We start from the raw sequence: 13,229 nt of genomic DNA on the forward strand, positions 1-13,229 counted from the left end.
TGCCTGAAGAGCTCGCCTATGGCCACATAACCCTGAAAGCACCAGATCTCGTCTGATCTCAGAGACTAAACAGGGTCGGGCCTTGTTAATACCTGGATGGGAGACCAGTTGGGAATACTAGGTGCTGTAGACTTCTTCTCATGTTGTTGGCGTTGACTTGATTTTTTTTTTTGTTTCCCAGTGCCTGAAGAAATCTCCTACGGCCACACCACCCTGAAAGAGCCCAATCTCATCTGATCTCAGAGGCTAAGCTGGGTTGGGACCAGTTTAGTACCTGGATGGGAGACCGCCTGGGATTTCCAGATGCCGTAGGCTTCTTTTTATGTTGTTGCCGTTGACCTATTTTTTTCCGCTTGTTTCCAAGCTGACCATCTTGGTGTTTGTCAAGAGAGTTGAGAGTGCCTGAAGATATTGGCTACGGCCACATCACCCTGAATCTGTTCCATCTCATCTGATCTTGGAGGCTAAGCAGGGTCGGGCCTGGTTAATGCCTGGATGGGAGACCGCCTGGGAATACCAGGTGTCGTAGGCTTCTTTTTTTTTCAAATATAATTTTTTCTCCAAATAGGGGAAGACGGTCCCCCGAGTACATAATGCAACAGAGAAATACAGAGCAAAAAGCAGCTGAACAATACCTGATACAGGTATATTTGCAACTGTGAGTCTGCCTTCCATCAATCACAATGATTCGAGGCACGGATAAAGTACTGTACCAAGATGCAGGGTCACACAAACCCCAGGTCCCTCCGGCATAATCCATCCAGAGGAGGGGGGTGGGGCCGTCATTCCCAATTTTCCACTCTTTCCAAAAGAGAGAGGGGGTGGAGGGGGTGAGAGATAGGGGAGTAAGGCAGAAAAGAGAACGGTTGAAAGATCAGAAAAGGAGAAGAGGGGACGAGACACGATGGCAGCCACTGTCCAAGGGGCCAGTCAAGGAAAGCTCAGAGCACTAAGGCGATAGCAGGCGACATCCTTCCAGCGAGAATATAAAGGTATTCCAGATGTCCCAGGTTTGTTTAAAAAATTCTTGTTTACCTTGTGATGTGAGGATCAAGTCCTCCATTTTTTTTAATGTCCTCTATTTTCCTAAGCCAGTGAGTAATGAAAGGGGGGAACATTTTTTCCAATAGAGAGGGATGCAGGATTTCGCCGCATTTATCACATGCCGTAAAATTGATTTTTTTCTACTTCTTAATGGGAATCTGTGAATGGTGCAAGAGAAAGAATGCAGCCTCTTCCTGGATGGAGAAGTCTGTGAATTTTTGTGTTATGCATCAGATCTCTGTCCAGAAGTCCACCAAGCTGGGGCAGGACCAAAAAATGTGCAGCAACATGCCCTCTTCTTCTCCACACCTCCAGCATATGTTCGAGGAAGAGGGGAAACATTTCTGCAGCTTTGATGGTGTCAAATACCACCTGGTGAGAAGTTTAAAATTCGTCTCCTGTATCTTCGTGCACAGCGACATTTTGAGAGCCAAAGTGATAATGCGTTGTCTCTGTGCTGGGGAAAATGAGCAATTAAGGTCCTTTTCCCAGTTGGACAGACAGGTTAAGTGTGGGTAATCTGTTTGAGAGAGAATGTGGGCCAAAGGGCCTTCGCTCCTGCATAGAGTCTCAAACTCCGTCTGAGGGCGGGCAAACGTTTGAGGATTGGGGATGGAATGGAGAAAATGATGTCTTTGCGCCGCTCTCCAAAAAGGCAGTTGTAAAAGCCCTGTCGGATCTGTTAGGGTTGAGAAAGAAGGCCATTTTCCATCAATGACGAATTTAGATGCATTGTCTAGGTTGGAATTTCTAAGTGGGTCCCCAGTTCAAAGGTTGGATGGTCACATATAGGGAATAGGGGGGAAGTCAAAGACGTGAGTGTGTTTTGGGTAGCGATCAGGTGACTGACTTTCAACTAAGCCCCTATAGTGGGATGTGACATAAATTCTGTGGGTAAATACTTATAGCACCACATGGCGCTTCTTTTTTTTTAACAGCACAAGTTTATTGAACAACTCAGTTATAACAAGATATTACAGTAGGTACAAACATTAGCCTCTTCATAGGTGATGGACAGTAATACATCTTACATTAAGGAAAATTCCTGACAATGATAGTATAGACTCCAATATAGCTCACTCCACACACGTATGCAGATTTTCCACCCACCTATCCCATATTTTGTGGTATTTGGCTGGACACCCACGATTTCTATACACCAGTTTAATCAAGGGTAGCTTACTATTAATGCCCATTACCCATTCCTGCATAGTAGGCATGGTTGGACGCATCCAGTATTTAGCCACAAGCTTTCGTGCGGTAAACAGCGTAGAGTGCAAAAATGTAGCCAAGTATTGATCAACAGAGGTATCAGGAAATATACTAAGTAGGCAAATCTTAGGGTCAAGTTGAAGGGGTGAACCCATGTGGTCATGTAGAAACCTGACAATCTGCCCCCAATACTCCTGGACCAATGGGCATTGCCAGAGAAGATGGTAGAAAGTACCAGTCATACAAGAGCAACGGGGACACTTCGGGTTATAGTCAGGATGATACTTAGCTATCCGGATAGGGGTGAGATAGGACCTGTGTATCACATAGTACTGCGTTAGTCGGTCAGGTAGGCTAAGCGAAGCCTGTTGAACGTTCTCAAGGGCATCCTCCCATTCCTCCCCATCAAAGGGACCTATGTCCTCTTCCCATCTCAACCTGGCCCGTTCAGTGGTTTGCGCCACCAAGCGGGCCCGGAGTAGGCCGTATAGAGTCGAGATCAATTTAGCCGGTTCGTCTCCCATAATTACATCTGTCAAAGCCAGCGACTGTACATTCGGGAAGTCCTGAGCAAATTGCGCACGAAGCGCGTGTCGCAATTACAAGTAGCGAAAGTGCATATGAGGGGGTATTTTAAATTCCACTTGTAGGGAGGGAAAATCCCTTACGCCCATAGGAGTCACCACCTGATACAGAAAAAGTATCCCTCTAGAAGCCCACAAGTCTACATCTGGTAAGCCAGGCATCTCACGAAGCAGGGGGTTGCGCCATAGCGTTGTATGTGAGTGGTAATAGTCAGTAATCTAAGGGCTAGTTTCCAAATACTCCAGTGGTGTGGCAGGATCCGGGACCGGGCATCCCTAACCCCACCACCCCGAAAAATTATCTGAAGGGGAGTATCAACAAGGGATTCAGCCCTCCCGCCCACCAAGGCCTGATATCTGTGACTATCCGCTCTATGGAGGTGATAAAAATGGGAAATCTGGGCTGCTATGTAGTATGTGTGGAAATCAGGGAGAGCCAGTCCCCCCATAGAGGTCGGGTTTTTAAGTGTGTTCCATGCCAACTTATGTCTAGATGGGCCCCAGATAAAGGTGTTTAAGACACCGTCAAATGTTTTAAAGAACGCCACGGGGACCATGACAGGGGAATGCCAAAGTACATAAAGGAGTTTCGGCAGGAGGATCATTTTAGTAATATTAATCCGTCCCATAACCCCAATAGGGAGACGGGACCATGCCTTAGTCTTCTCCCGCACATACAGAAGCAGTGGTTTAAGATTAAGGTGAATATACTCCCCAGGTTCCCTCGTAACCTGCACTCCCAAATACTGAATGGAGGATACCCTGGAGAGCGGGAGAGAAGCTGCATCCCGGTCCGGGGAGAACAAGTCAATGGGTAGAACCTGCGACTTGGTCCAATTAATATGCAGACCGGAATGACCACCAAACTCCTCTATGACCCCCAGGGCAGCCTCCAACGACCGACTCGAGTCCTCTAAATACAACGGGCAACGGGGACACTTCGGGTTATAGTCAGGATGATACTTAGCTATCCGGATAGGGGTCAGATAGGACCTGTGTATCACATAGTACTGCGTTAGTCGGTCAGGTAGGCTAAGCGAAGCCTGTTGAACGTTCTCAAGGGCATCCTCCCATTCCTCCCCATCAAAGGGACCTATGTCCTCTTCCCATCTCAACCTGGCCCGTTCAGTGGTTTGCGCCACCAAGCGGGCCCGGAGTAGGCCGTATAGAGTCGAGATCAATTTAGCCGGTTCGTCTCCCATAATTACATCTGTCAAAGCCAGCGACTGTACATTCGGGAAGTCCTGAGCAAATTGCGCACGAAGCGCGTGTCGCAATTACAAGTAGCGAAAGTGCATATGAGGGGGTATTTTAAATTCCACTTGTAGGGAGGGAAAATCCCTTACGCCCATAGGAGTCACCACCTGATACAGAAAAAGTATCCCTCTAGAAGCCCACAAGTCTACATCTGGTAAGCCAGGCATCTCACGAAGCAGGGGGTTGCGCCATAGCGTTGTATGTGAGTGGTAATAGTCAGTAATCTAAGGGCTAGTTTCCAAATACTCCAGTGGTGTGGCAGGATCCGGGACCGGGCATCCCTAACCCCACCACCCCGAAAAATTATCTGAAGGGGAGTATCAACAAGGGATTCAGCCCTCCCGCCCACCAAGGCCTGATATCTGTGACTATCCGCTCTATGGAGGTGATAAAAATGGGAAATCTGGGCTGCTATGTAGTATGTGTGGAAATCAGGGAGAGCCAGTCCCCCCATAGAGGTCGGGTTTTTAAGTGTGTTCCATGCCAACTTATGTCTAGATGGGCCCCAGATAAAGGTGTTTAAGACACCGTCAAATGTTTTAAAGAACGCCACGGGGACCATGACAGGGGAATGCCAAAGTACATAAAGGAGTTTCGGCAGGAGGATCATTTTAGTAATATTAATCCGTCCCATAACCCCAATAGGGAGACGGGACCATGCCTTAGTCTTCTCCCGCACATACAGAAGCAGTGGTTTAAGATTAAGGTGAATATACTCCCCAGGTTCCCTCGTAACCTGCACTCCCAAATACTGAATGGAGGATACCCTGGAGAGCGGGAGAGAAGCTGCATCCCGGTCCGGGGAGAACAAGTCAATGGGTAGAACCTGCGACTTGGTCCAATTAATATGCAGACCGGAATGACCACCAAACTCCTCTATGACCCCCAGGGCAGCCTCCAACGACCGACTCGAGTCCTCTAAATACAGTAAAGTATCATCCGCATACATACTTACCGATTCCACCAGAGAACCGCGTCGGAGGCCTACTACAGCCGGGTGTGCCCGAAGTGCAGCAGCCAACGGTTATGCCGCCAAAGCATATAACATAGGAGACAACCCTGACGTGTGCCACGGCCCAGCTGAAAGGGGTCCGACACCCATCTGTTAACCGCTACTCTAGCCATTGGGCGATAGTATAGGAGAGTAATCCATTTAGCAAAATTGGGGCCAAACCCAAATTTACCCAAGCATTCCCAAAGATAATTCCACTCAATGGAATCAAACGCCTTAGCGGCATCCAGTGACACGACCACCCTCGAGCCTACTTTGTCATGCTCAGCCTGGATATTCATATATAACCGGCAGATATTAATGGCCGTGTTTTTCCCGGGCATAATCCGGGTGAACAAGTGATAGGATGACTCCACTCAGACGGTGGCAAGTACTTTAGCCAAAATTTTAATATCTGCTTGGAGCAGCGAGATGGGGCGATAGGAATCCGGGCAGTGGGGATCCTTTCCTGGCTTGGGTATCACTATAATAACTGCCTGCCGTAGAGTATCAGGTAGGGACCCGGAGTCAAATATGTGTGTATATAATCTCAACAATTCTGGCACTAGTGTCTCAGAGTAGTGGGCATAGAAATCCAGGGGAATACCATCCAGTCCAGGGGCCTTAGCCGTTGCAAGGGATGCCACCGCTAGCCTAATCTCATCTGCCGATATCGGGGCCTCAAGAGACTCAACCTGAGCCTCAGACAGGTGGGGAAGAGAGATATCTCGGAGGTATGCCCCAGTCTCAGTCCTCGGCCTATGTACCTGCGACTCATAAAGGGCAGCATAGTAAGCACGAAACATGGTGGCCACTGTTGGCGGATCAGTCACCTCCTCACCCCCATTGTCAGTCAACGAAACCACCACCGGGGGCTTGGAGTCCCGATGCGCCAAGTAGGCCAGCAACTTTTCCGCCCTCTCTCCTTGTTCAAACACCCGTTGCTTAACAAAAAACAACTTTTGCTTAGCCTGTTCAATGTGCAGGTGATCTACTAGCCTTGTGTGGTGTCGTAATACCTGGGCCTTAGCAGGTGTGGGGTCAGTAGTGAAGTCAGTGGTCACCGAGGCTAGCTCCCGTAGGGCATTAGATAGCAAAGTCTTGGAGGTACGCTTCAACCGGTTAATCCGGTGTGTTAAAGGGGAGCGTACGTGCAGTTTAAAAGCCTCCCAGGTACAGTCAACCGGAGCCGTCCCCTGATTAGTAGTAAAGAAAAAACCCCATTCGTCCCCTAAGTCTTCGCTGTCACTCAAGGCGGTTAACCAGAAGGGGTGAAGCCGCCATGGTTTCGGTCCAGTAGGTCGGGTCAAGGAAAAAGTTGCCCAGCAAGGAGCGTGGTCTGACAATGATCTAGCATAATAGCCCGTGTCTACTAGCCTGGGTAACAACTGGGCGGACACAGCAATATAATCTATACGTGACATGGTGGAGTGAGTTGCAGAGAAACAGGAGTAAACACGTTTAGCCTGATATTTAAATTGCCACAGATCTGTAAGAGAGAATTCCTGAAACGTGCGACCTAGGCCAGTATCTCCCGGTAAATGATCCCCTCGAGTAGAGCTCATTCTATCCACCCCCGGATTCAAAACCATATTAAAATCACCCAGCCAAATTGCTGGGACATTAGGGTGTTGAGCCATAAAAGATAATCCCTCTGTAATTAGTCTATGATCATAAGGCGGGGGTACATAATAGGCGAGAATAATGTACTGTTCTCCGTGCAATAAGCAGTGTATAAATATATATCTGCCCTGCAGGTCTGTCTGCAAAGAAACCAAGGAAAACTGTGCCGTTTTAGATATCAATACAGACACCCCGCGAGAATAGGACGTATGGGTGGGCCCATCCAATCCACGGGCGACGCAAAGCTATTTGCAATCTCCCAGTTATATGCGTCTCCACCAGGACTGTGATATCCGCTCTATAAGTTTTGAGACACCCAAACACTGCCGCCCTCTTAATTCCACGTCAGCAACTTCAGGGTACCCATGGCGTGGTCTCAGCCAATATCACAAGGAGGAAAATAGTATCCAAACCACCCCTCAAAGCAGTATCCATTCCCATATTCATCAGAGTATACATGAAAAAGAGACATTTGTCTGTTCCATAACCAAATAAAGCTTGTGCTATAAACTAAGCATAAAACATAACATACTATAACATAATAACTACAACCCATCCCCACCCTCCCTGCTCTCAGCCACCCCAACTTGGCTGGAGCTCTCTTCCCAAAACAAACCATTGAACACTAGGCAATGTCAATAACAATAAGCCACTGGACCCAGTGACAAGACCAAGTCTTCTCCCGTCATAACCCGGCTTGTAGGCCGGAGCCGGACCATGCGTCCATTTCCCACCCCACTCCCATTGGTGCAGTGCCCAGTTCAGCAGCGGGACATAACAGTCCAGTAAAGGGCATGTATCAGGAGAAAGTCAAAGTTCTGCAGTCCCATGCAGCAAGCCCAGATGACCCGCGTCCCCCCCACCCCCCCAGGGAAAGGGCCCAATAGAGCCCGCCAAGTGGGTCCCCCAAACTAAGAGGGAGGGGGAAGGGGTATTGTGTAACGAACCAGGGGGATGTCCGCAGAGCGTGGCCATAGGCAGCAGTACATGTTCAGTCAACAAGAGCAACGGCCATCCATGTTAGAGAGGGGGAACAGAAGCATCAATTCAGGGACTGAGGATAATGAACCACGCATAGGCAGTCCAACAGCGATCTGCTTGCACACGGGCAAATAGAAAGGGGGGAGCAAATAGAGTACTCACAAATCTTCCAACGATTTTAGTCTCGAGGTGGCCGATTTCGAGCCGCGTCTCTCTGGTCCAACCAGGAAACTGCCATCTCAGGATCTTCAAAAAAGTAGGCCCTATCTTCCCCCACTACGCGGAGTCTGGCCGGGTACAACATGGCGTACTTGAGGTGATGTGCCCTGAGGCGCCTCTTGACTTCCACAAATCGGGAACAACGTTTTTGAACTTCTGCGGAGAAGTCGGGAAACACTGAGATATGTCCGTTCTGAAACGGGATGTTGCCTTTTTCACGAGTAAGGCGAAGGATGGCATCCCTATCCCGGTAATTTAGCAGCTTAGCAATGCACGTGCGAGGAGGTGCCCCCTCCGGCGGCGGGCGGGCAGGCATTCTGTGTGCCCTTTCAATAATAAATGAGGTAGAAAACGCCTCCCTACCGTAGGCCTTAATCAGGAGAGATTCCAAAAATGTCGCCGGGTCAGCCCCCTCGGAGCCCTCCGGCAGGCCGATAAAGCGGAGGTTAGATCTGTGGGCCCTATTCTCAAGGTCGTCCTGTTTCTGGGCCAGCTGCTGGAGCTGCTTTTGCACATCCTCCTGGGCATGCTGCAGAGGGAACAGGACATCTTCGGCCTGACTGATCCGGGTTTCAGTTTCCTTCACTCTGTCACGCAGTTTAGCCATGTCCTGTCGGATAAGTGAGACATCCACCTTAACCTCCTCAAGCTTAGTTGTCAGTGTGGTCTGGCAGGTACTGTAGAAATCGGCTCAAGCACCTTCGCCGTGTCTGAGGTAGCAGGTTCTGCAGCCGGAGTGGACTGTCTGCCATGTTGGCCCTCATGGTCCCGCCGGAACTTTTTAAGAGATGCCGCCGCTGCAGACTGCTTCTTCGTCTGAGACATCGTCCCAATGTATGCACGAGAAAGTAGCGGGTATTACACCGGTAAGATCGTAGGTAAAATAGTCAGTGGGCACCCAGGATCACTACAGGAGATCGCGGTAGGAGCGGAGCTCAGGTCACAAGCGTCCTACTCCATTGCTGTCCAGGCCACACCCCCCCCCCACATTGCGCTTCTTAGCGGAATTCGGGAGTGAGCTTAGAAAGATTGTTTTGATTCCAGTCCAATACACGCCCCAGATGGGAGGCCAGGTAGTAGCGTCGCACGTCAGGGAGAACCAACCCTCCCTGTTGTTTAGACAATGTCAGCTGTGACCGCTTAAGTCTGGGATTTTTGTGGGCCCAGTTAAATTGAGTGAGCAAGGATTGAGCTTGCTTAAAAAACGGGACTGGAATCTGGATCGGGAGAGCTTGGAAAAGATAAGTAAATTTAGGGAGTATGTTCATTTTAATGAGATTGCATCTCCTGAACCAGGAATGGAGGTCAGAATGCCACCCGTGAAGCAAACTGCGGATCTTAGTGACAAGGGGTGGGGGGAAGTTCAACATAAACGTACGCGCGATGTCCGGTGGAATGTAAGTACCTAAGTACTTAAGGGCTGTATGGGTCCATTTAAATCGAAAATTGGACTGCAAGTCTATTAACGTTTGCGGGGGGACTGCAACCCCCATGGCCTTTGATTTCAAGAAGTATCCCGTAGATCTGGAATTCCCGAAGGAGATTTGGCAAGGAAACTCTGGGATTCGTCAGCGAGAACAGCATGGCAGATATCTTGCACTCAATAGTACCCATTTGGAGTCCCGTTATGTCTGAGTTTTGTCGAATTGTGGAGAGAAAGGGTTCCAATGACAGTGCGAATAATAGGGGCGACAGGGGGCAACCCTGTCTGGTCCCATTCCCGATGTCAAGGGGAGATGAGAGAACCCCATTCGCTTTGACTTGAGCTAAAGGGCGTGAGTATATCTTACTTATCCATGCCAGCATCCGTTCACTCAGACCTATATGGCGAAGGACCGAGAACATTAATGTCCATTTGACCCGATCAAAAGCCTTCTCGGCATCAGTACTCATGAAAAGACATGGGGTCCCAGATGACTTTGCTTTATGGATCAGGGTAAGCACCTTAATGGTGTTGTCCCTATCTTCCCTGGTGGAAATAAAACCTAACTGGTCAATATGTATAAGGGACTGCAAGTGATGTGCCAATCACGTGGCGAGGATTTTAGAGAATAGTTTTAGGACCGAATTTAGGAGGAAAATGGTTCTGTAGCTCCCACATAGGCCCGGGTCTTTGCCCTCCTTAGGTATCAACGAGATGTGGGCTCCAAGGGTATCCTCAGGAAAATCCCCATTTGAGCTCAGAGTATTAAATAAATTCACCAAGCGCGGGCCGAGAATAGGGAGGAAGGTCTTAAAGTATTGTGCGGTATATCCGTCAGGGCCCGGAGCCTTACCCACCTTCGGAGGTCCCACGGCTGTCTTGACTTCTTCCAGTGTGATCGGGTCCTCCAAGTACTCCCGTGATTCCGATGAGAGGGTTGGTAGACCAGAACCGGTTACATATCTGTCTATATTGTCCTGTCCAGACCCTGAATCGGGCAGGTTGTAGAGATCAGAGTAACATTTTTCAAAGACTTCGGCTATTTGGGTTGGGGTAGAGGCCCTCTGGCCATTCTCATCTATCAACTGTGGTATGTAAGAGCCAGATTTCAACTCCTTTACCGACCTGGCTAAGATTTTTCCGCATTTGTCCCCTGACTCCTACATCAGTTTACGACAAAACTGGAGTGCCGCTTTCGCTTTATAATGGAGTAGGTCAGCAATATGGGTACGGAGTGTCCCCAATTCGATCTCTAAGGTCCGTGAGGGGGAATGTTTATGTTTCGCTTCCACAGAGGCAAGTTCATGAAACAGATTAGCAAGCTGTTCCTTCCGTGTTTGTTTGATGCGCGCCCCGTGCCTGATAAGTACCCTGCGGAGTACTGACTTGTGAGCCTCCCAAATTATCCCCGGGTCACAGTCCTGCGTTTAGTTTTCTTGGAAATAAAGGTCCAATTCCCTGGTTACATCTGCTAAAACTTCTGGTATCTGGAGGAGGCTCTCATTAAGGCGCCAGAATAGAGACCTAGGTGAGGGGTTCCTAGAGAGGGTGTAGGTAAGGGTTACGGGAGCGTGGTCGGACCAAGTAATATGGCCGATGGAGGAAGAGCTCACCAAGTGCAGTTGGTCATGTGGAATCAAGAAGAAGTCTATCCTCAAGTATGATTTGTGAGGGGAAGAGCAAAAAGAGTAGTCCCTTTCCCCAGAGTGTTGCAGACGCCAGACATCAACTAATTGGTCATTCAGTAAACACTTAGTAATCCGCTTTCTAGAGGAAATGAGGAGCGAGGAGCAAGAGGCAGAAGTGTCAACCGATGGCGAAAGGGGACATTAACGTCCCCACCTAATATCAACTGGCCCTCCCGAAAGTCACATAATCTGTGCAGGGTAGTTCTGAGGAACGTGTCTTGGTGATCATTGGGAGCGTACACAGTGGCAAATGTAAAAAGGCGCTCTCCAATGTGGCCCCTAAGAAAAAGATATCGGCCCCCAGGGTCCACCAGAGAATCCTGGAGAACCCAGGGGAGCCTGCTAGAGATCAGAATGGAGACTCCCTTGGTCTTAGAGGAGGGGTTAGTAGAGTGGTAGACCTTAGGGAAGGATCTCGACCATAGAAAGGGGAGGGTAGTATTTTTAAAATGTGTTTCTTGTATAAAGGCCACATCAGTACAGGAAGTCTTCAGTTCTCACAGGAGGATCCACCGTTTTTCAGGGGAGTTCAGTCCCTTAACGTTTAGAGAGGTGACCTTGACTGAGTCTGCCATCGCTCCTCGGGGAGGGGGACGTCAGAGAAAAGCAAAGAAAGTTGAACCAAGGTAGGTTTTGGGTAGGTAATGCATGGCGGGAACTAAGGGGGAGAAAGGAAGGGCAAATGGAAGGAAAGGTAAAGGGAAAAAGAGGCCGGGCACCTCAACCCCAGGGGGAGAGGGAAATTAAGGGTTGTCCGCACTCAACAGTACAGGAAGGGTATACTAAAACAGCACAATTATGCTATAGCGCTTACCAGATGTACACTGGGTTTAAAGCGCTGTCCTACTTGGGTTGGTGGGTAGACAGGTCGGAGAGGGAGCCCCCGAATCCTAGTCCCCCCAGTCCCGGCAGTGGTAAATGTCACGTCTGATACCGGTATGCAAGTAAAAGACAATCAGTAACATCATAGAACCAAAAAACAATAGTATAACCAAAACAGAGGTAGAGCATATAACTGTCAGCACTGAGGGGTCTCCTCGGCTCGCCCTAAACGTAGGCATGCACGAGGGAGCCTGTCACAACAGAAAAGGCATCACAGAATGGGATCCACCACCCCCCGTCCCATACCCCTAAAGTACATGCAGTCCCCGAACAAATGCATTTCTCCCTTTGGCAGATTGTCCTCTCCTTACCCCCTCTCCCCCGTCCACGCCCCAGGGGGAAAAGGGGCAGGGAAAGGGGGAGTGGAAGGGGGGAAAGGGGGAGGGAAAGGAGGGAAGGGAAGGGTGGGAAGGGGGGAAGGGAGGGGGGAAACAGGGGAGAGGGGACAAACATGCGGAAATGTCAAGTCCTTTAGCGCACTCCCACCAGCAAACACCCAGACCCCATAAATTTCAACTCCTCCCCTCCATGGTCACCACATCAAGATGAAAGAGGAGCAGCCCTGGTCGGTGCATAGAAAATCCGTCAGGCAAGGGGCTGGGGCCACCATCCCTCCATCCAACGGGAGACTTTACCCGAGCAGCAGTCCTGGGGCCCGCCAATTAGTGTCTCTCCTGCATCGCCATCGGGGGCTGTGTAGAGCATCCAGAGGGAGGCTGGGACTGCCCAAACAGTAAGGGGTAAATCCTCCAGGGGGGTCCAGAGTCACCCTGGAGGGAAGCAGTGTCTCGTACCAATAGGCTCAATAAATAAGTCATCCAGGGTCCCCGAAAGCTGCAGAAGGCAATGTCGGCAAAGAGTAGGTGGGAGCCAAAGGGGGGGACGAGGGGCGCAACCAGGGGGAGGGGACACATATGCGGGAATGTCAAGCCCTTCCAGTACAGCGCACTAGGTATCACTCAAACCCCCCAAAGTGCAACTCCCCCATCTAAGGTCAAGACTCCAGAAGGGAAGATGAGCCGCCCTGGTCTGTACATGAAAGAACTTGCTGCCAAGGGGTTGGGGCCATCATCCCTTCCTCCAATGGGAGATGCCACCGGCATGACAGCCCCGTGTCTTGTCAAGTGGTGCCCCTCTGACAATGTCGTTGTGGTATATGTGGAGCATCCAGGGAGAGGCAGGGGCCACCCAAACAGTGAGGGGTAAAGCCTCCAAGGGGGACCGGTGTTAGACAGGAGGATAGCGGTGTCTTGTACAAGTTGGTTAATTAGACAAGTCATCCAGTGTGTTCCTGTGAGCAGCGGAAGGAAAGGTCGGTAAGGATT

General features: G+C 49.8%; 3 pseudogenes; all 3 read left to right on the forward strand.

The window, feature by feature from the left end:
• The first annotated feature begins 14 nt into the window (after positions 1 to 14).
• On the forward strand, positions 15 to 133 carry LOC143931851 (5S ribosomal RNA; annotated as a pseudogene).
• A 62-nt stretch (positions 134 to 195) lies between these two features.
• On the forward strand, positions 196 to 315 carry LOC143931896 (5S ribosomal RNA; annotated as a pseudogene).
• Positions 316 to 413: 98 nt separating this feature from the next.
• Positions 414 to 532, forward strand: LOC143931786 (5S ribosomal RNA; annotated as a pseudogene).
• Positions 533 to 13,229: the final 12,697 nt, after the last annotated feature.

This window comes from Lithobates pipiens, unplaced genomic scaffold (genome assembly GCF_037356315.1).
Source record: "Lithobates pipiens isolate NorthernLeopardFrog02 unplaced genomic scaffold, aLitPip1_a1.2 Scaffold_25, whole genome shotgun sequence".
In the NCBI taxonomy this organism is placed as follows: domain Eukaryota; kingdom Metazoa; phylum Chordata; class Amphibia; order Anura; family Ranidae; genus Lithobates; species Lithobates pipiens.